The sequence below is a fragment of the Onychostoma macrolepis genome, chromosome 19 (genome assembly GCF_012432095.1).
Source record: "Onychostoma macrolepis isolate SWU-2019 chromosome 19, ASM1243209v1, whole genome shotgun sequence".
Taxonomy (NCBI): domain Eukaryota; kingdom Metazoa; phylum Chordata; class Actinopteri; order Cypriniformes; family Cyprinidae; genus Onychostoma; species Onychostoma macrolepis.
In genome coordinates this window covers 32,296,283-32,320,813 of record NC_081173.1, presented here as the reverse complement: position 1 = coordinate 32,320,813, position 24,531 = coordinate 32,296,283, and the positions used below count along the sequence as shown (strand labels likewise).

General features: G+C 34.6%; 1 long non-coding RNA gene and 1 pseudogene across 1 annotated transcript; one reads left to right on the top strand and one right to left on the bottom strand.

Annotated features, from left to right (window-relative positions):
- Positions 1 to 1,157: 1,157 nt before the first annotated feature.
- LOC131525506 (sodium-dependent neutral amino acid transporter B(0)AT1-like) lies at positions 1,158 to 17,868 on the top strand (annotated as a pseudogene).
- LOC131525507 (uncharacterized) lies at positions 13,736 to 21,483 on the bottom strand. Its single transcript, XR_009267238.1, has 2 exons — positions 20,481 to 21,483; positions 13,736 to 15,854 (listed from the first exon to the last, which is right to left on the bottom strand). It is a non-coding gene; the product is annotated as an uncharacterized LOC131525507 (long non-coding RNA).
- Positions 21,484 to 24,531: the final 3,048 nt, after the last annotated feature.

Genomic DNA, 24,531 nt, shown 5'->3' with positions numbered 1-24,531 from the left:
GGCCCATTTAGTAATGTCAATGACAGAATCATGCCGATGAGTGATGCTGTGTCGTCTGAGGGCCCAAGGACCATGGGCATCCAACAAAGATCTTTGGCCTTGTCCCTTACGCACAGTGATTTCTCCAGTTTCTCTGAATCTTTTGATGATGTTATGCACTATTGATGATGAGATTTGCAAAGCCTTTGCAATTTGACGTTGAGGAACATTGTTTTTAAAGTATTTCACAATCTTTTTACGCACTCTTTCACAGATTGGAGAGCCTCTGCCCATCTTTACTTCTGAGAGACTCTGCCTCTCTAAGACATCCCTTTTATAACTAAACATTTTACAGACCTGATGTCAATTAACTTAATTAGTTGCTAGATGTTCTCCCAGCTTTTCATCTTTTCAAAATGTCTTGCTTTTTCAGCCCTTTGTTGCCCCGTGCCAACTTTTTTGAGACCTGTAGTGGGCATCAAATTTGAAATGAGCTCATTTAGTGAATAAAAGTGTAAAATTTCTCCTTTTAAACATTTGTTATGATCTCTATGTTCTATTGTGAATAAAATATTGGCTCATGTGATTTGAAAGTCTTTTAGTTTTCATTTTATTAAAATTTAAAAAAACATCCCAATATTTCCAGAATTCAGGTTGTAATAAAAACTACAATAATATATCAATGATACTAAAACACTAACAATAAAATAATCATATTTACATAATTAATTTTAAGATCGAGCATATAAAAACATTTCTGTTTTATACACAAAATTAATAAAATGTTATTTTATTTTAGCTATAGTTGCCATTTTTGTTTAGACTTACTTGATACAATGAAATAAATAAATCTAAAATTAAAAAACTTAAAAATGACAAAAACACACAACAAAATGACTAAGACGAAAACTGAAAAAAATAAAAGCTAATTGAAAGCTCTTTGAATGACACTGAATAGGAATAAATGAAGCCTATTGACAGGATTGAATGTCTAACAGTCAGAAATAACCAAGGCGTGAGTGAACATTACACATTAACCAGCATCAGCAGAGCTCCGGCTGTCATCCAGCCTTTATCTTGCTGACAAAACAGTTCAGACGTCCCGGGACAGAGGGGCGAGTTCTAAAGGTCATTAATAAGCAAATCCCCGTTACTATCTTCAGCACTTCGCACAGTACCTGCCAGACGACATGAAGTTGAAGCTGAAGCTCCCGAACCCGGGTCTGGAGGATCGGATCCCATCTCACTCCGAGCTGGAGAAGCTGGAGCTGGAGGAGGCTGGAGAGCGGCCGCAGTGGGACAACAAAGCCCAGTACATGCTGACTTGCGTGGGCTTCTGTGTGGGACTGGGGAACGTCTGGAGATTCCCGTACCTCTGCCAGAGCCACGGAGGAGGTGAGCTGACAAACACAGCAGAAACACACCTCTTACTCGCTAGGACTGAAAAATTTAAATGGGAAAACCTGTAAACAGGTACAAAGATTCAAAGAAGGGAAAAAGGGAAATGAGAGAGAGAGAGAGAGAGAGAAACTTTGAATGCATAAATAAATACATTTCTATGCTGCTTTGGATAAAAGCATCTGCCAAGTGTATAAATGTAAAATTAATCAATCAATCAATCCAATCAATAAATATCTCTATTGTAAGTTGTTTTGGATATAAGTGTCTGCTAAATGCATAAATGTAAATGAATATTAAACGTAGTGTTGTCACGGTACCAAAATTTCAGTATTCGGTACTGATACCAGTGAAAATCCACGGTTCTCAGTACCAATTTCGGTACCACATGCTAATTAAAAAACACACTATTTTTAATAATAAAGTCAAACAAAAATAAAAATCAGTGCCATTCTTTATACTTATTTAAATTGTATTTCAAGTTTTTCCGCAAGTAATAAAAGTATGAAAAACAGTAAACAAGTTTCACCCAAATTTTATTTGTCTTTTAATTAATTAAATTTAAACACATTTAATTGTTTTGGTAAATAAAGGGGATTTACTATTAAAATTAAAATATAGAAGAAATATTGTGTGATTTCTTTAAAAATAAATATTTATTAATTTTTTTTTCAACAGTAATAGTATCACATACATTCTACTAAATAATAGTAATATATTTCTGGCACTCAATGAAACGGTAAAATGCTCGTGAAGTGACTCTCAGAGCAGTTCTGGAGATGTTGTTTATGTATTTATGTCCTCATTGAGACGGCAGATGCTGAAATCACCGCGAGCGTCACACGCGCTTCAGTGTATGTAGTAAAAAAAAGAAAAAAACCGCGCATCTCTGCCATTCATTCATTCACACAGAGACTCGCAGAACATGCGGGATTCATATCTGAATCGACTTTTGCGGCTGTACAGATACTAGTCCATGTCGCGATTTGATTTAAGTGTAATGACCTAGGCTACTTTTGATTAATTCATCCAAACTTTGACAAATTCCGTGCTAAACTGTAAATTCCGTTTTTATAACTGGATTCCGAGATTCCGTCGGCGTTTTCTGCATCGCGGAAATCATCGGGCCGTACGTGTCAAGAACCGGGTTGACCGGGTACTCGGTACCACCGGTACTTAAAAAAACCTGGTACAGTGACGTTTTCAATTTTTTAGTAACAACTTGGTACCGAAGTACCGGGTCTTTTGACAACACTAATTAAATGGAATGAATATTAAATATTAAAATTAATATGTAAATGTAAATTAATAAGTAAAAAGAAATAATTCTCTATTATAGATTCCTTTGGATCCTACTCATTATGACTGAAAAATTAAAACGGGAAAACCTGTAGACAGGTACAAAGATTTAAGGAAGGGGAAAACGGAAATGAGAGAGATAAACTTTGATTGCATGAATGCAGCCTCCTAGTTATGATTTATTGCTTCATTTGATTTCACAGCTTTATGAATGAAAAATTTAAACGGGAAAACCTATTAACTGGTACAAAGATTCAAATTTGGGGAAAAAGGAAATGAGAGAAACTTTGAATGCATAAATAAATAAATTTCTAAGCTGCTTTGATAAAAGCATCTGCCAAGTGTATAAATGTAAAATTAAAAAATAATAAATCAATCAATCAATACCTCTATTGTAAGTTGTTTTGGATAAAAGTGTCTGCTAAATGCATAAATGTAAATGAATATTAAAAGGAATGAATATTAAATATTAAAATGAATATGTAGATGTAAATGAATAAATAAAAATCATTATGACTGAAAAATTAAAACGGGAAAACCTGTAAACAGGTGCAAAGATTCAAAGAATGGAAAACGGAAATGAGAGAGAGAGAAACTTTGAATGCATAAATAAATAAATACATTTCTAAGCTGATTTGGATAAAAGCATCTGCCAAGTGTATAAATGTAAAATTCAAAAATAATAAATAAATACCTCTATCGTAGGTTGTTTTGGATAAAAATGTCTACTAAATGCATACATGTAAATGAATAAATAAAAATAAATAAATATATAATTCTCTATCCCTACCTTTGGATAAAAGTGTCTGTTAAGTGCATAAATGTAACTAAATATTCCTCTGTTGTAGGATGCTTTGGAAAAAGCACCTGCTAAATTCATGAATGCAATCATTTTTAAAAGTATGTAAAAGCTAAAACTAATATTCAAAATTAAAATTGGTAGACATTAATATAATAATTCTTTGCAACTTCTTTAAACTTACAAAACATCCATCAAACAGTGGTTTCATGGCTGATATGAGCATAATGGGCTGTAATATTGGCGTGTTTGCTGCTGGCTTTTTCAGGAGCGTTTATGATCCCATTCCTGATTCTCCTGGTTCTGGAGGGAGTCCCGCTCCTTCATCTGGAGTTTGCCATCGGTCAGAGACTGAGGAAGGGCAGCGTTGGCGTCTGGAGGTCCATCAGCCCGTATATGACCGGAGTCGGTAAGTCACAAAGCCATAAACGTGTTGTTGACTGATAAACGTGTGGGAAACGGCCTTGACTCCTGCAGGAATGAGTTCAGTTGGTTTTTGAAACTATATGATGCTGTCTGTGTGTTTGGTCAGGCATCGCCTCCATGCTGGCGTCCTTCATTGTGGGCATGTACTACAACACCATCATGGCCTGGGTCATGTGGTACTTCTTCAACTCTCTGCAGGATCCTTTACCCTGGAGTCAGTGTCCGGTCAACGCCAACAGGACAGGTATCTGCAGCTCTCAGCAACACCAGCGTTACTGATGAATGCAACTATTGAACAACACAGGAACACTTTAATGTACAATGCATTATAAAGCTATCCATAATGTATGTTGTAATGCATTTTATATTTTCATAAATATTGTAACCAGAGTTAAATTATTATTTTTTTCAGATTTCTTGTTACAGCTAGAATCAGTTGTTTGTCGTGTGTTTTAATGCATTATACTTTCTGAGGGAGTAACAATGAATAGATAAATAACAATGTATTATAGCTGTGGTTACAATTATTCATAAGATCATACTATGCATTATAAGACATAATTAATGCAAATAAAATGCATTTATAATGCATTATATGTAAAGGCTTTACTTGAAGTAAAGCTGAAATAAAATAAAAATGTTAAAATTAGAAATGCTGATAAAATAAATTACATAAACTAAAATGTTAAAATTAAAATGTTGATCAAATAAAATATAACTGTTAGATGAAAAACGTACACATTAAAATTAAAAATGCTGATATAAAATATAAATATTACACAAATTTGAAATGTTGATATATAATAAAACAAATATTACAAGGTAACATCTAAAATAAAATATAAATATTACATTAAAACCTTAAATGTAAAAATTCTAAATGTTGAAATAAAATGAAATATAAATATCAGATGAAAAACCTTAATGTTAAAATTAGAAATAAAAATAAAATGTAAAAACTTATTTCAGTTAGTTACCAAGGAAACATTTCTAATTTTAACATTTAAGTTGAAGTACTAAAATGACTAAAACGGAGATAAAACTAAAACTAAATAGAAATATTAAAAAAGAATTAAAATGACAAAAACTGAAATGAATACTTAAAATATAAAAATAAAAGTTAATTCAAAATATTAATAAATAAAGCTAAAATAACACTGATACTAATTTGACTAATTTACATTCTTAATTCATGTCCCTGATCTTATTGTGAATGATTAAGCATGATATTCTAAACAAAAAGTCAATAACTAGCTCTACCTGCTGCTAATATCATTTAATGTATCGTGTCTATGATAAAGGTTACAGTAATAATATCTCAGATCTCCAGTGTAACGGGCCTGTCTCTCCGCAGGTCTGGAGCCGGAGTGCGCGCGCAGTTCTCCGGTGGATTATTTCTGGTACAGAGAGACTCTGAACAGCTCGGCGGCGATCGAGGACTCTGGAGGTCTGCAGTGGTGGCTGGTGCTGTGTCTGTTCTGCGCCTGGATCGTCCTGTACGTCTGCTGCATCAGAGGCATCGAGACCACCGGGAAGGTAACCACAAACCTGACAGGCTAAACACAATTCATATTCAGTAATATTATCAATAGCTTCACAGCTAACAAATTTACACTACCGGTCAAAAGTTTTTGAACATTAAGATTTTTAAAAGCCTGCATTTATTTGATCCATTTATCTGAAATAGAAATCTTTTGTAACATTATAAATGTCCTTATCATCACTTTTGATCAATTTAAAGCATCCTTTATAAATAAAAGTATTATTTTTATATTTCTATTTAGCTTTAAATTGTATTTATTATTTATTAGTTACTAATTTTACTACTTCAACTAATATTAGTACTTCAACTTACTGTTAATTTATTTCCAATTTAAAATTTACATAACTTTTACAAAACTTTGTAGGAATGTTCCCTGTTTAAAACTGAATTGTTTCACAATTGATGAACTCTGCAACAATGACATTAATTGAACTGAATCATCATTGAACTAAATTAATCTGAATAATGACTCTATTCTCTTCTGTAGAGCTGCTCTACAACTGAAATGGAGTTTGTTTCATAACTGATGAATTTTACAGCATTAATACTGTTTATTTCTGTGTGACGCTGCTTTGAATCAGTATGTACCGTATAAAGCGTTATAGAAATAAATGTTATTTTTGCTGTTATCCTATCTCCTGCTCTCCTCAGGCCGTGTACATCACATCCACGTTACCGTATGTGGTTCTCACTATCTTCCTGATACGAGCGCTGACGCTGAAAGGATCTTTGAGCGGAATCAAGTTCCTCTTCACTCCAGACGTACGTCCAGCGGTTAACCCTGTGTGTGTGTGTGTGTGTGTGTGAACTCACTGAACTCTGACGCGTCTGCTTCCCTGTTGAAGGTGAATGAGCTGATGAACCCGACCACATGGCTGGACGCTGGAGCTCAGGTGCTCTTCTCCTTCTCTCTGGCCTTCGGCGGCCTCATCTCCTTCTCCAGCTACAACTCGGTCCAGTAAGTCATCTACAACACACATGCTACAAAACCTATGAGTGTGATGACTACACGACCCAGTCAACAATCTTATGTGGGGCCCAGATGGGTGGCTCCTGGGCTATCTAACTGGGCCCCAGCCAGTTTTGTCCGCGGTTTCCATGAGGGTCCCACATGGGTCAGCCCAGATGAAACAATGAAATGAACTCTGCTCAGTATGCATACTACAGAGTGCTAAAAATAAGACTGAAGCAGCACTGCAGTTCATTAGATAATTAAGTGATTAATATAGTACTGATTGAGCATTAGTGACGAACACCTGCTAAAGAAAAAAGAGACGAGCAGAAACACAACAACTACTATTGACTTCCAGCCACAGCCTGCAAAACAACTGCAAATAAAAGACATTAAATCTCTGAAGATCTCAGCAGAGGAGGATTAAACAACTCCACAAACAGCATTACTAGCATCATTATTACTAACCAGACTGACTTTATTTCTGTCAGATTGTCTGGAGAAGCTGAAAATTCAGTGAAAAAATTCAATGAAATTCAGCAGAGTTCATTTCATTGTTTCATCTGGGCTGACCCATGTGGGGCCCTCATGGAAACCGAGGACAGAACTGGCTGGGGCCCAGTTAGATAGCCCAGGAGCCACCCATCTGGGCCCCACATAAGTTTGCTGGCTGGGGAGCAGCTGCACACTGAGAGAGCTTCAATGTGAATGAAACAGTATGTGATGCTGCCCTAGATTTCATTTAATTTAAATTCAAGGAAGGAACAGACTTTATATCAACAGCAGGATTAATTTTTTCTTTGTTTGTTTTTTTTTCTTATTTTATTTTGGCTAGTTCCCAAGGCACCATTTCTGAATTTAGTTTAAGTTTTAGTAATTCATTTTTTTTATTTATTTTTGTTGCTTTTGTTATTTTTTTCTATTTAGGTTTAACTTATAATTATTTTATTTTGGGTAGTTTCCAGGGCAACATTTCTAATTTTGGTTTAAGTTTTAATAATTCTGTTATGTGCATTTGGTATTTATTTATGTATTTTTATTTCTATTTAGCTTTTATTCATTTTAGTTTTAGTCATTTTAATAGGCTACTTCAACTTATTTCAGGTAGTTCCCAAGGCAACATTTATCATTTTAGTTTAAGTTTTAGTAATTTGTCCTTTTATTTATTTTTTTAGATGCCTTAATTTATATTAAGATTTATTTTAAATAAGTTTAGTACTTCAACTTGTATTTTATTTCAATTAGTCGCCTAGGAAAGATATTTAATTCTCATTTATTTTTCCATCCAATCCTTATTTCAATTAAAGAAAACCATTTTTAGTAGTTTGAGTTTGTGTTTTAGATTGTTAACTTTAACAACACTGGTCAAGAAAGCATCTACTGTTTCCATCCATATTTTAATGCGAATTTTGGGATATCTTGAACAGATGGGATGGAAAGTGCATTATTCGCAAATGTTTTATGCATTATTCTGATTTTGTTCTAATTAATTACTTAATTAGTTATTCTAATAGTCGCTACTTTGGATGGAAACAGGGAATGCCTTCAAATGTTGTCTATGTAGGCAGCTCATATGGAAATGAGCTCATATACAGCATCTTATGTTGTACATATTTTGATACTTATTTTGAGTAAATTGATTATTTTTCCATCAGTAATAACTGTGAGCAGGATGCCGTTATCATATCCATCATCAACGGTCTGACCTCCGTCTACTCCGCCACCGTCATTTACTCCATCATCGGTTTCAGAGCCACGGAGAACTACGACGCCTGTCTGGAGAGGTACGTCCTTACATTCGCTACTGTTCAAACGCTTCAAGTCTGTAAGATAATTCTCTTTTAAGAAATTAATTCTTTTATTAACGCTTTGATGCACGCGATCCCACCGGTGTGATTATAACGGTCAGCGCGTCACGTGATCAACTGCAAAATTCAAATCTGCTTTCGCGCTTTGGTGCTCAGCCCTTAGAAGATATCACAACTTTTCAGAGTTTTTAACCACTTTGTGTTAGTATTTGAGTATCAGAATACCAGATATTTCATAATATAATTAACACGTTTTTGAATAAAAAAGGGCTGGGCAATATTCCTAAAAAAATAATCAAGATATTTTTTTTTTTTAATTTCATGCAGTCCGTATCGTTAATCACATTTTTATTTCTCTCAAGTTTAAAGGCATATTTTTACTCCTAAGTGAAAGTTGCAGAAATCAGACTGTTAATTGTGGTTTAAACTACTCTTTGTGGTCAGAACATGACAAACACGTTTTTGAATTCTTTACACTTTTCCAGACATTTTTCATTGACAAAATAAATATCTTAATAGAAAAATGTATTTCTTAGTTTCCTCGTGTTCTAATGAGTGCTATTGTTTCTGTCAAATGTGCACATTGATAATAATCAGAAATGTTTCTTGAACAGCAAATCAGTAGAATGATTTCTGAAGGATCACGTGACACTGAAGACTGGAGTTATGATGCTGAAAATTCAGCTTTGATCATAGAAATAAATTACATTTTAACAGATATTCACACAGAAAGCAGCTGCTTTAAATTGTAATAATATTTTTGATCAAATAAATACAGCCTTGGTGAGCAGAAGAGACTTCTTTCAGAAACTCTTACTGACTACAAATGTTTGATTGGTAGTGTGACCTCATTGTATTATACTTTCTGACAGTAACATCCTGACGCTGATGAACACGTTTGATCTGCCGGAGGGAAATATAACGGAGAGCAACTACGATAGATTTCTTGAGCATCTCAACAGCACAGCCCCAGCCGTCTTTCAGGAGCTCCAGCTGAAGACCTGCGACATGCAGACGCTCCTCAGCGAGGTACGACAGAAATCACACATTACTAGTCAAACATCACCCATGTAGAATGAAAATTATCCTCATCCTTTAAGTCACTCTGAGCTTCCAGAATCTGAGTAAAGATCTCCAGATGAACAGCTGCCCTGATGTTTTGTTTCAGGGAGTTGAGGAACCGGTCTGGCCTTCATCGTCTTCACCGAGGCCATCACTAAGATGCCCGTCTCTCCTCTGTGGTCAGTGCTGTTCTTCATCATGCTCTTCTGTCTGGGATTGTCCACCATGTTCGGGAACATTGAGGGAGTCGTGGTGCCGCTGCAGGATCTGAACCTGCTCCCCAAAAAATGGCCTAAAGAACTCTTCACTGGTAAACACATCAACCACGAACCACTTCCGAACACAGCAGACAAATATCAGCTGCAGTCTTGTGGGTAACGCATTAGAAGTAAAGCAAATTATGTAATCAGATTACTTTTTCAAGTAACTACTAAAGTAACGCATTATTTTTTAATTGAGAAGGAAATATCTGAGTTACTTTTTCAAATAAGCAACTCCAGTTACTGTGTTTCTCATGTATTGAGTGACAGCTCTGGTGTTGCCATGTTGAGAGAAATCAGGAGTAAGTGCAGAGCGTTGTGTGTGAACATGATCTTATAGACTAAATGTGACTCTAGACCACAAAACCAGTCATAAGGGTCAATTTTTTTGAAATTGAGATTTATACATCATCTGAAAGCTGAATAAATAAGATTTCCATTGATGTATGGTTTGTTAGGATCGGACAATATTTGGCCGAGATACAACTATTTGAAAATCTGTAAAAAAAAACAAAATATTGAGAAAATCACCTTTAAAGTTGTCCAAATGAAGTTCTTAGCAATGCATATTATCAAAAATGAAGTTTTGATATATTTATGTAAGGAAATTTACAAAATATCTTCATGGAACATGACAAATATAATTTATATATTTAATCCTATTTTATTAACCGATGTCTTCAATGATCCAATTCAACCATACTAATAAGTGAAAATGACACATTTGTGTTTGATTGTAGTTATTGCTGAATAGTGTTGAACTTTCTTCTCCTGCGTCATATTCTTCATGTGATTAGTTTGAGCGGCGCCCCTCTACTGTACAGACGTGAATTTACATTTCCTTCAGTCTGAGCCGTATTCATTTCACCTTTGGTGTGAAAGGGCTTTTACACATGTAAAAGAATAACTTATATATATATATATATATATACAGTATCTCACAAAAGTGAGTACACCCCTCACATTTCGGCAATCATTTTAGTGTACCTTTTCAAGGAACAATTCTATAGAAATGAAACTTGGATATATTTTAGAGTAGTCAATGTGCAACATGTATAGCAGTAAAGATTTACTGTCCTCTGAAAATAACTCAACATACAGCCATTATTGTCAAAAAATCTGGCAACAAAGTGAGTACACTCTAAGTGATAACAGCTATACGTCGTTTAACCATGCAAAGCCACATGTCCTATTCATCATGTTCATGTTTTTGTCTGCATGACAGGACTATACAAATTTGTGTATCTTGTATTAGAGCAGTTAAAATTTGGTGCATTGAGTACAGTTCTCTCATACTGACCACTGGATGTTCAACATGGCACCTCATGACAAAGAACTCTCTGAGGATTTGAGAATTACAATTCTAGTTAAGGGTCATACAGAGGTTTTCCAAGACGGGTTTCACTCAGAACAGGCCTCGCAAGGGTCGATCAAAGATGTTAGATCCTTGTGCTGTGCTTCAGGTGCAGAAGCTGGCTTCAAAAAACAGACGCATGAGTGCTGCCAGCAGATGACTCCAGCAACAACCTGCGCAGCTCTGGTGAACTCCAAACCCAGGAGTATTAAGGCAGTGCTGGATAACAATGATGCCCCTACAAAATATTGACACTTTGGCCACAGTTTTGACATGTTCACTTAGGGTGTACTCAATTTTGTTGCCAGTTATTTGGACAATAATGACTATATGTTGAGTTATATTTAGAGGACAGTACATTTGTACTTCTACACAAGCTGCACACTGACTACTCTAAAATATATCCAAGTTTCATTTGTGTAGTATTGTCCCTTGAGAAGATATACTAAAATGTTTGCTAGAATGTCAGGGGTGTACTCACTTTTGTGAGATACTGTATATAAAAAAACAAGCAAGCTCTGCCCAGATGTAAAAAGTAACTCAAAAGTAACGTAACGCATTACTTTCCATAAAAAGTAACTTAGTAACATAATTAGTTACTTTTTTAGGAAGTAATGCAATATTGTAATGCATTACTTTTAAAGTAACTTTCCCCAACACTGATCAGCTGACCTGCTGATGTTTTTCAGGTCTGACATGTGTTGTGTCCTTCGTGACGGCGCTCATATTCGTCCAGTCCTCTGGTAACTACTGGCTGGCTCTGTTCGATGGCTTCGCTGGCTCTATTCCTCTGCTGGTCATCGCTCTCTGCGAGATAATTGCTGTGGTTTACGTCTATGGGATTGACAGGTAAAAGCCAACTTGAAATCGAAGCTGTTTAAAGGGATAGTTCACCCAAAAATGAAAATTCTGTCATAAATTATTCACTCTCATGTTGTTCCAAACCCGTACACAAAAAAGTCTTCTCATAGCTTTGTAAAATTACGGTTGAACCCTTGATGTCACATGGATTATTCTAACGATGTCCTTGCTACGTTTCTGGACCTTGATTGTGGTAGTAACCTTACTGTCTATGGAGGGTCAGAAAGCTCTCGGATTTTATCAGAAATATCTAAATTTGTGTTCCGAAGATGTCTTACGGGTTTGGAACGACATAAGGGTGAATAATTTATGACAGAATTTTCATTTTTGGATGTTATTAGGTTGGCTTTACAAAGCCAACATACTGAAATCCTATTTACGTTGCAGCTTCTTCTTCTGAGACTAAATTTAGTCAGTATCTCCTAGAGTTTTCAAGCTACAACCACTGAACCTAGGTCAGACATTTAGACTGGTCTTACTCTGGATGCTATATCTTTTATGACTTTCGGTCCTATCCTAGGACAACATGCTAATTCAAGCTAACAACATGCTAAAATGTTAATGTACTAAATCATGCTACCAACATGCTAATCATGCTTAAAACATGTTAAATGCTAGAGATGTGCTAAAACATGCTAGCAAGCTGCTAAAACAAGCTAGCAACATGCTAAAACACACTAGAAACGTGTTAAAATATGCTAACAACATTGTAAAACGTTAAAAATATGTTCACAATGTGCAAACTCACGTTAGCAATGTGCTAAATCATGTTAACATGTTAAAACATGCTAGCAACATGTCAAAACATGTTAGGAAAGCACAAAATCATACTAGCAACATGTTAAAACATGCTAAAAATGAGCTAAATTATGCTAGCAACATGGTAACAGTGTGTTAAATTATGTTAGCAACATGTTAAATCATGCTAGCAATGGTGCTAAAGTGTTAGCAACATGCTAAATCATGCTAGTAACATGCATTCATTCATGTTAACAAAATGCAAAATCATGCCAGCAATGGTGTTAAAATGTTACAAACATGTTAAATCATGAAATAACTTGCTTAAACACTTTAGCAATGTGCTAAAACATGTAATAATCATGTTATTTCAAACTTTTAAACAAGGCTCTGTCAAGCCAACATCAAAGTTTGTTTACAAACTTTACTCATCTAGTTGTTCTTATTCTACACATTATTCAAAGTTTCAGTTCTAGTTCATGCTGTAATTTAATGCAATAAACAGTAACAGCTTGTGTTTTGATAGACACAAAACAAATAATGAAAACTATTATGTTTTTAAGTGCTTAGAAGAAAGGTAAAGCTGTTCTCTCTCTATCCTCCAGGTTTAACAAAGACATTGAGTTCATGGTGGGTCACAAGCCCAACATCTTCTGGCAGTTCACGTGGCGGTTCCTCAGTCCCATCATCATCCTGGTCATTCTGATCTTCTATTTTGTCACTACAGTCAACAAACAGCTGACCTACAACGTCTGGGACCCCGAATCGGTGTGTATGGGACTATATCTTGCATTAGAAAATTCAAATACATGTTTTTACATTATTACTTTAAGCTTATTTCTAAAATATTTAATATTGAATATATAAATGATAATAAAAACTGAAAGATGTGAAGTCAACGTGAAATCTAAATTTACTTTAATACATGAATAAAAGTGCAGTCACATTTACACAAGGAAGCTTGTTATAAAAATAAATTAATTAATAAAAATAGGTAATTGCGAGATAAAACCTCAGAATTGTGAGAGGGGGAAAAAAGTATGAATTGTGAGATTTTAAAAATTTGCGATTATTTTATTGCATGGCAGGAAAAAAAAACAGACAAAACTTACATGAACTCAGGTCTCTCGTCAAATACAATACGCTACGCGTATTTATGCCACTGGAATAGTTATGTAGCAGCTGTCTTTAGTAATGTTGTGACATTAGCGGGCAGAAGTTGTAACGTAGTCAATGAGACGTGAGGCGAGCGGATCCAAGTGCAAGCTTTTATTCCTTAACATGGTCATAAAACACAGGTAGGGTCGAACAACAGCAAACAAGTATGGCCCAGAGGGCTTGACAAGAGGGGTAATCCGATAACGTGAGCAATAGTCCAAGCAGAAACAAACAGAGTACAAAATGACAAGACTAAAGAGAGATCCAAGGCAAGCTATAAACTTCAGGGCTGGCAGAGATCAGACAATAAACAAGATTCACAGGCTAGGATAAAGATACAAATGACACAGGCAATAAACTAGATAAACAAGACAGACTCAGAAAACACGGAAGGGCTCCATAATGTAGCTATCACTGGGAGAGTGATAAATGCTAGACAATACTTGGCGATCTGAGCAGGAACTGAGTGGGTGTTATATAGCGTGTGTGATTGGTCGCAGCTGTTGGTGCAATCAATGCAATGGGTGATGGGAAATGCATTCCAGGGTGATGTGTAACAGTCTTTGTAGTGTGAGAGTCACTATAATGGGATAACGACCTCTGGTGGCAATCGGGCAGAAAGCCACGGACCAGAGGTAATGTAGCCCCTGCCAACAAGGCGGTCTATTTGTACTGTGTGTAAAAAGACACTCCATTAATTTAAATGCACCAGACTACAGAAAATGGCATATATACTCTAGTAATTTTTTTAATTACATGTAAATGCATGTAAATATTTTCTAAATATATACTGTATGTGTGTGTATTTATATATACATAATAAATATACACAGTACACACACATGTATTACATAAACAAAAAAGATGTGATTAATCGTTTGACAGCGCTAGAAAGAAAGCAAAAGTTTTGTGAGCGAATGCAAAAGTTTTGCAACAGAGTGCAAAGCTTTGAAAAAACAAATTTCCCTCCCTTCCCGTATTTTTTCCACCACCGTGTTCCTTTTGGGGCTCCATACTCATAAACTCATAATTCTGAGGGGAAAAAAGACTTGTGAGATTTTAAATAAAAAAATGTATTTAAAAAAATCGCAATTACATTTTTTTTATTTTGTGGAGCCAAAATTTAGGCCAAGCGAAATTTTAAAGGCAGGTTTTTGTTCCAATCGTATGGATTAATATTGAAATTTCGCAGTAACGGTAAGCGCACCTTTACTGTGAAAGTGTTATCAGTGCTCGACAAAACTAATTGAAAATTGTTCCACAACATTTTTTTCATCACCCAATCAATTTCCAATAGATTAAACTAATATCCTTGTTGAATATCCAAAATACAAAATACAACTTGTATATACAAAATACAAAAGGTAACTGCAACTTTTTCATCTCAAAATTCAAACTTTCTTGCAACTCTGAATTTGCCTCTCAATTTAGACTCGAAATAAGAAGAAAAAAAATCTGAATTGCAATTATTTTTTATTCTGTGGTGGTAAAAACCCAACTCAGAATAAAAAATTAAAAAAGCAGAAATTCAGTATTCAGAGAATTATGAGTTTATATCTTGCAACTTTGTTTTTTTTATCTGGCAATTTTAAAACATAATATGTCAAATTAAAATAAAGTAAAAATCAAACACGTACTAAAAAAGTATTAACCTATAAAATAATCATTTTAAAATGAAAGCAAATCGAAATAAAACCCGAAAAATCTATTAAGTCGTAAAATGAAAATAATTAAATAGTTTTTGAACAAAAACAAAATCAAAACACTACAAATGTACTAAACGTGAATGATTTTAAAATAAAAACTATTAAAATAATTTACAGAATTGTAAGGAAAAAAGTCAGAATTATGAGAAATTAACTCAGAATTGTGAAAAAAATGTCACAATTATCTTTTTGATTTTTTCACTCCATGTTGGAAACAAGCTTCCATATGTTTCACGCTGAAATACAATCACATTGCGGAAGCAAAGTTAGTTTCGCCATTTTGCACAGCTAAAGAGGTGTCTGTGTAAAGTATGTGAAGACTAAGCTCATCTTCTGTCTGAACAGGATGATTTCCCCGCTCTTAAAGAGGTGAACTATCCCAGCTGGATCAGCGCCATCATCTTCATCCTAGCCGGCATTCCCAGCCTCAGCATCCCAGGAGTCGCCATCATCCGAGCTCTGTGGAAATGCTGCTCGAAGGACAAGGAGAAGAAAGAAGAGCGCAGCATTTCTGGAAGAGAAATAAGTGTGAATACAATAGCGTAGATCATAGACCATACGAAACGATGAGGCCACGACCAAATTAAGCTCATGGATAACAACATTTGAAATTACGTCAGGTATTGAACTCTTACATTTGTATTATATACTCACAATCCTCTTTGCAATGTGTATATATATATATATATATAACTTATGTATAACAAACAATGATTGTTTTTCAATGTCTCTATCCACCTTATTTTGAAATGCGAAGCTAATTTCCGTCAATGTGTGAGACGTCCGGTTCATTAGCCGCTATAACCGGAACAATAACAAAGTGCGGTAAAATGTAATTGGCTACAAGCCACTGTGTTATGATAATAAATTAAAACTAGATAAAAGTTCATCAAGACTTTAGGTTGGTTTGAGAAAGCCTTGCCTGAAAGTTTAAAGCAGTTGTAAAAGCTTGAAGTTTGAAAATTTAGATAGATAGAGAAGATAGATGTTGATAACGTTTCTAGTATGATTAACAAGTTGCTAGCATGTTTCTAACATGATTAGAATGTTGCTAGCAGGATTAGCATGTTGCTAGTATATTTGTAGCATGGTTAGCATGTTGTTAGCATGATTAGCATGTAATTAACATATTGCTAATCATGCTTATAACATGATTAGCGTGTCATTAGTATGTTTCTATCATGATTAGCATGTTGTTAGCATGATTAGCATAAAGTTAGCATGTTTATTTCATGAATAGCATGTTACTAGCATGTTGTTAGCATGATTAGCAAGTTTCTAGTATATTTATAGCATGATTAGCAAGTTACTAGCATGTTGCTAGTATGTTTCTAACATGATTAGCATGTTACTAGCATGCTTTTTAGCATGATTAGCATGTTAAGTGCGGTAAAATGTGTTTGGCTACAAGCCACTGTGTTATGATAGTAAATTAAAATAAAATGACAATCAAACAGCATAACGGACAGTTTTTGTTCGGGTAGAATGAAACCGGAAGCCGCACACATTCCACTTACAAATGCTCGCGCTCATTATTAAAAACAAGGTGGATAGAAAACAGATATAGATTCTGTACAATAGTGGAATTCTTTTTTTAAAGATTGTGTGTTATCAACTATTTCCCACAAGTAGTAATTTACCAACACTCACAGAACAGTTTGTCCTTAAGATTTTATAGCGCTTATCTTTCAGTGTTAAATTAATAATTATCAGAAGCTGATATATTGTGCTCTCTTTGTTCTAATAGAGGCTTTCTGTTTTACTGGTGAACTTACAGTCAGGACAGTCCCATAATCTACAATATCTTATATCTTATCTAACAAACACACAAAACAATACAATCAGCGCATGCTAATAAAGATACTAATTGAGTTCTGAAGAAGCCCGGCGGCAGGAATAATTAGTAATAATAATAACTGGAACTGGAACCTCCCGTGTTTATTTGTACACAATTCTTCAACAAATGAATATTTTACATATGCAACACTTTAAAGTAACACTGTAGAACTAGAGGAACAATAAGACTTGGAACAGTAATTTGAAATACAATTTATTCTACAAATTTTTCTTAAGATTCTACAAATCTTGCTTAATTCGGACAATTCGATTGCCTGAGATTTTAAGTTAAGATTTCAGTAATTTAACAACAAATTCACAGGGTGATGCAGCAAAACAAATAAACTATTTTGTTTTTAGTAAGGGTTTTATTTTGAAATTATTTATTTTAACTTTATATTGTTGTGATTTCATACATTTTAGTGAGTTTTATTTTGGTTTAAAAATATTTATATTAATTTTACATTTTATCATTTAATACATTTTTGTAAGTGTTCTGTTTTGATTTGTTTTTATTGCAACTGTATTAAATTAATTTTACATTTTGATTCAATACATTTTTCTTGTTCTGTTTTGATTTGTTTTTATTGCAACTGTATTTAATTTGACATTTTGATTTGTTTTTATTTTTTTATTATTTTAATATATGATTTAATACATTTTTAGAAAGTGTTCTGTTTTGATTTATTTAAAATGTATTAAAATATTTTAATTTTAAATTTTGTGATTCCATACATTTTTGTTTTTATTTTGATTTGTTTTTATTTTAACATTTAACATATTTAATACATTTTTAGTAAGAGTTTTGTTTTAAAAGTTTTATTAAATATTTTTTATTTTATAATTTAATACATTTTTGTGTTTTATTTTGATTGATATTTAATTAATAAATATTTTATTTCAATTTTACATTTTATGATGTAATACATTTTTAGTAAGTTATTTATTTGATTTGTAGATTATTTTAATTAGTAATTTTATGTTTAAATGATTAATTAATCAACACTTAATGTTTTACAGGAATAAGGCTAGTAAAAAAAATCCAGGACATGTTTTTGATAGCTTTACATGAATTATTTTTTATTTGCAGAATAAAAACTTTCTGTTTACACATTACTGTCTTAAATGTGTCTGAGGGGAAACTGCATCTGCTCACAATCACCAGCAGGTGGCGCTATTATAACAACACATTCAGCAGACATGAAACAGACATGTAGTGATGATCCTCAAACTTCTGCTATTATTTTGCCAACATATAATATACATAACAAATAAGTAAACTGAAGCAGAAATTAACATGTTTGTAATAAAAACATTCCAAACCAATCTAAAAAATTATAATATAATATAATAATTTGTACTCAAGGATTTTTAAAACTTTTTTAAGTTTTTAGTTTTGGTAATTTCATGTGCTTTTGTCATTTTTATTAGTTTTTGTTTTATATTTCTATTTAGTTTTAGTCATTTTAGTACTTCAACTTAAACATTAATATTAGAAATGTTGCTTTGGAAACAAACTAAAATCAGTTTATGTTTTCATATATTTATATTTCATTTTTATATCAACATTTCCCATTTTAACATTTAATGTTTTCTTTTTTTTATACTTATTTTTTATTGTTTTTTTGGTTGAGAACAAAAGAACAGTTTACATAACAAAACCAAGGAAAATTAAATAATTCAACAAATAAGAAAATAAATAGTAGACTGTACGACCTCCCAAAAACTAGTCACTTTTGAACAATGCCAAAAAATGTGTGTATGATGGGCTTTTTCTACACCACATTTCCTCCAGCATGGGTAGGAAGGTCTTGTTTGTAATTCCTTAATTCTTGATGTGATTAAAAAAAACAAAAAAAAAACGTTTATTCCATTGATCAGGTAACAAGGAAATGCCAACCTCTTTTTCCCATTTTAATCTTATATATTCTATTGAATGATTTCTCGAATTACTTATCCCTTTATATAATTTGGATACAGTCTCGTGCCTTTCTTATATGCCTTATATTTTCTTATATACCTTATATTTCTTATATTCTTATTATTATAATAACCTGCACGATCTGATTAATCTCATGATTGTTCTTTATGTCTTTCAAATAATATTGACGAACCTGTAGATATCTAAATAGATCATGATTTACAAGACCAAACATGTCTTTTAAAGCTTGAAAGCTCTCCATATTACTGTTGTTTCCAAATCAGTATCTTAGAATGATTTCTGAAGTGTCACTGTGCCTCCCGATTACGAGAAAGGACATTGTTTTTAGTTGAATGAGATAAAACATAATGAGGATTTTAAAATATTACAGCAGTGACACGCAGGCAACCTTTGCATCTTGGTTTTTACAGTGAAAACACAGATTTAGGAAGGAATTACACATTAAACTGCAGCACACAGCTCTGCAAACTGCATTTTCAACCAATGCATAAATTATACGCCCTGTTTATAGTTAGTTGTGCGAGTACATAACAGAGAGATCATGTACTATGTGTCCAAAATTTGATTGATGAGGGTCATAAAAAGTACACCCCCACACCTCCCTCCCACCCATAACTGGACACCTGTTTGAACACCTGTTCAAGTGGGCCATGTGTTTATCCGTCCCAGTGATCGCAAGGAATTTATGACAATTCTCTTATTGTTTGAGAATGTGTTTTTCGTGTGGACCGTGTTAAAAACTATGTGCTTCTAAACTTTCAATTGTGAAACGTTGTATTGGTGTTAAATTTTCACACACGTAAAATGAGCAATGACTGTTTTTCCCTGTAAAACAAGTCAAGACGAGCTAGTGTTGTTAAAACTAGTTAGAGTTTGTTACAAGTTAGAAAAAAAAAACATCTGACACGTTAGTAAAACAACAGCATAAGATACTTGTCAAAACCTTGTAGTCTAACATTACAATAATAAAAAAAAGGTAGGCTAGAGTTCGTTACTAGTTAAAGAAAATAAAAAATGGTGACCGTGGTGTAAAAGAAAAAAAGCATGAAGCGAACATTAAGCAATAAGATACTTGTCAAAATCTTGTAACATTACAATTTAAAAGCTAGCGTTTGTCACAAGTTAGAAAAGAAAAAGAGCTAACTATCTTACACGGCATCCGTCAGATATCCGCAATCTGTGGTGTCAAGACTCAGAATGAGCTCACGAGCGCTAAGGTCAGACCACAATTTTTTTTTTAACATGTTCAGTGAAAAGGATTCAATCTTTATAATGAATTTTAATCCACGCTACATGAACCGTTTCATATAAACTGGAATAAATACAAAACTAGAGCCCATCTTAAATGTCTGGACATACCTCTCAGCCAATCCATTGGTGTCTGGATGTCTGGGTGCAAAATACCGTTCCGTTTCACAAATCAAAAAAAGTTTCAAAAAAAGTAAAGTAGTTGCGTTGTCAGTCACTATTTGTTCAGGTAATCCATACGCTGAAAACAATCTCTTCAGTCTGGTAATTGTAGCATGCGAGGTAATTTGCGACATGTGAAAGACTTCTAACTACTTGGAATAAGCATCCACTATGATCATAAACATATTATTCAGAAAAGGACCAGCAAAATCTATATGCAACCGTCTCCAGCACTCACCCGGAAATTCCCACGGATGCAGAGGAACTTGATTTGGCATTCGTTGTTCTTGTTGACAGACTACACACGCTTTACAACTTCTTTCCACATCCAAATCGATTTTTGGCCACCACACATATTTACGAGCCAAAGCTTTAATTTTAACAATGCCAGGGTGTCCTGAATGAATTTCACGCAACACTGATTTCTGAAATTTGAATGGGATGATCACTCGTGTGCCCCATAACACACACCCTGTTCTGCTGATAATTCATCATTTTTAGCATGAGACACTTTCAAATCCTCTGACACTTCACTTGGCCAGCCTTCCATTACATACTGGTAAACTTTAGAAAGCTTTTGGTCTGTTCTAGTCGCTCTGTCAATCTGTGATGCATTAAGAGGAGCCTCTTACAAATTATTAGTCAGAAAAAAGTTGATGTGATTCTGTGCCCACATCCGTGATTTCAGGCAAGGGAACTCTTGACAAGCCATCAACATTTCCATGATTTTCTGCCTTACGATAACAAATGTGATAATCATAAGCTGACAAGATGATAGCCCACCGCTGAATGCGAGCCGCAGCCATCATTGGGAAGTGCTTATGTTCCCCAAACAAAGTCACTAAAGGTCTGTGATCAGTCATCAAATTAAATAATCTTCCCCACAGATACTGATGGAATTTCTTAACTCCATAAATGACACTCAATGCTTCTTTCTCAATTTGTGAATATTTCTTTTCCACAGGAGACAAGCTACGGGAAGCATATGCAATAGGGTGTTCCTCACCATTTGGCATCGTATGCTGCAGCACTGCGCCAATTCCGTAAGCTGAAGCATCACATGCTGAAGTCAAAGATAACTGAGGATCATAGTGTACTAACACTTTGTCACTGGTTGACAGTTCTTTGCACTTATTAAATACACCTTGTTCTTCCTTTCCACCACTGCCAAACCACTTGCTCTTTCAACAACAGCATGTACAGTAGTGCAAGCACGGTGCTCTGATGTGGTACAAAGAGTCCATAATAATTTACCAGGCCTAAAAAGGCTCGCAGTTCTTTCACATTTGAAGGTGCTGGTGCATCTTGAATAGCCCTTACCTTGTCCTTTGTCGGATACACTCCTCTTCCATCTATCACATGACCCAGATATTCAATTCGTGTCTGCCCCCACTCACACTTACATTTTTTTACTTTTAATCCTGAGTCTTGTAGACGCTGTACTTTGCAGAGGCTTACTAGATGTTCTTGCTCATCTTTACCCACGATTAGCAAATCGTCCAAATATACAACAACTTTCAGGTCTCAAGAGTCCCTTGTGTGTATTAATTGTTGTATATTTCTTTGAATCACCATCCAGCAAAACCTGTTGATATGCTTGAGCTAAATTTATCTTAGAGAACACCTTCCCTCCACTGAGAGTGGATAAGACTTCTTCCATTTGTGGTAAAGGATACACTTCCGTGTTGGCAGCTTGGTTAACGGTGACTTTATAATCCCCACATAAACGAATTGTAGAATCTTTTTTAATCACAGGGACGACAGGAGCAGCCCACTCACTGAATTTAACTGGAGATATAATATTTGCTTCCTCCAATCGATCAGTTTCTTTCTCCACACGTTCTTTCATAGCAAAAGGTAGAGGATGACTTTCATAAAATTTAGGCGAAACATCTGGTTTCACTGAAATGGTAGCTTTAATATCCTTTAGAGTGCCTAATTCATTCTTTAAAACTTCGCTATACTTCGCAAGCACTTCTTGAATAGACCCAGGCTGTTTAGTTTGACTCGCATATCGAATTTCTTTCCAATTCAATTCAATTTAATTTTCTGGAGCCAATTCCTACCACACAAATGTGGTCCATTTCCTCCCACGACAATTAACGGTAACTCATTTACTTGATCTTCATATTGCACAGTAACTGTGAATTGGCCCAAAACTGGAATGTTTTCACCTGTATAAGTTTTTAACTTTACTCGAGCTCCCTCCAGTGGCACATGAGCGAGTAAGTGCTTATACCTTGCATGTGACATAATACTCACAGCAGCTCCTTTATCAACTTCCATCAATAAATCCTGCTGATTTACAGTAAAATCACCTGGAACGTTTGTTTTTCAGTGTCACTTAACAGAGAGAATATTTCCAATTCTGGCTCCTCAGCATACATATAGGCCGTAATTTTGTGCCTATTCTGTTGCTCATGCGATTTATTCACATGTGGCTTCTCTTTTACTCTGCACGCTTTTTTTTATATGGCCCGTCTTTCCACAATGATGGCATTTAGCATTCTTAAAATAACATTCCTGAGCGTTATGATTTCTGCCTTTACAACGATAGCATGCATATCTCTGGTGGTGGATCGTTTTTTTGTTTACCTTATGCACCTTTGCCGCTCAATCCTCTATTTCCTTCAGCTGTTGCATGTCCTGATCAGCTGTTTTCATGCTAAGAGCAATTTCAAATGCTTGTGCAAAAGTGAGCGCGTCCTCCGAAAGCAATCTCCGTTGGCATGCTTCACTTTGAATTCCGCTAACAAAGCGATCATGTAAACATTCTCCCAAACTTGCACCAAAATCACATTTCGATGCACATTGTTTGCGTTCAGCAACATACTGGGACACCGTTTCATGGGGCTTTTGTACACAATGTTGAAATCGGAAGCATTCAGCGATTATCAATAGCTTTGGTTCAAAATGGGCCTGCAGGATACTGACAATTTCTCTAAATGTTTTATCCTTTGGTTTTTGCGGTTGAACCAAATTCCGTACCAATCCATAAGTAGAAGCTCCCATAACACTCAGCAATGTCGCTATTTGCTTCGCATCATCCACATCATTAGCAATCATGAACAGTTCCACTCGCTCGATATATGCAGACCAGGATTCATTTTCTGGTTTATACTCATCCAGTCTTCCAATTTGGGCCATACTCCTTCACATAACTTTTCCTTGTCGCCAGTTTATGTTATATATTAACGAGGCAAACCACCAACAAATGCCATCAACACACTTTACTTCAGTGAATACATACGTCAACAAAACTTGGGTAAAGTTGGTTTTATATTGGCACATTCTGACTATTGCATTCAATTACTTTGTTAATCACACTACATTGGACATTCAGCAGACATTCGCAAGTAAGTATGACATTAAAACAATACTTGGCCATTTTGATCGATTGTGAAAAAAAATGTAGGTTGACAATGACGTCGCTGATTAGAATTTGCAAAAAATAACTTTATTGCACATATAATTAGAAAGTTATTGAACGCAGAAATGTGTGAATGTTTTTAATGTGTGAATATAAAACCAACTTTACCCAAGTTGTCAACACTGCAATATATCACATGACTTAAATACTGGCTTCCAAAATCAGGAACCAATAAGATGCCAGGCGATCAATCAAATAATTACAAATACATATTTCCCCAAATACACCACAGATGGTTACACAAAATGTTATTTTATCCTCGCTTCAAGGAAATCTTCAATCTATATGCTTTCTAACAGTTTCATGTGGCCGCAAACATTTAATTCTAACGTGGCTTTAAACACATGAAAGTTTCACTTTCACCACGTAAAGCCAGTAAATGTGGTGTTTACATGTAATAATGGTAATATGAGTTTACCTTATGGTACGAACCCAGAGTCTCTGTATCAGTAAGCGATAAAACGAGCTCCATCCGAAGACATGTGTTGCATTTCGGGGCAAAGCAAAAAAAAACATTGTTGAACAACAATATAAAATGTGGGAAACTGTTCATTGGTCATCCTAAAATTA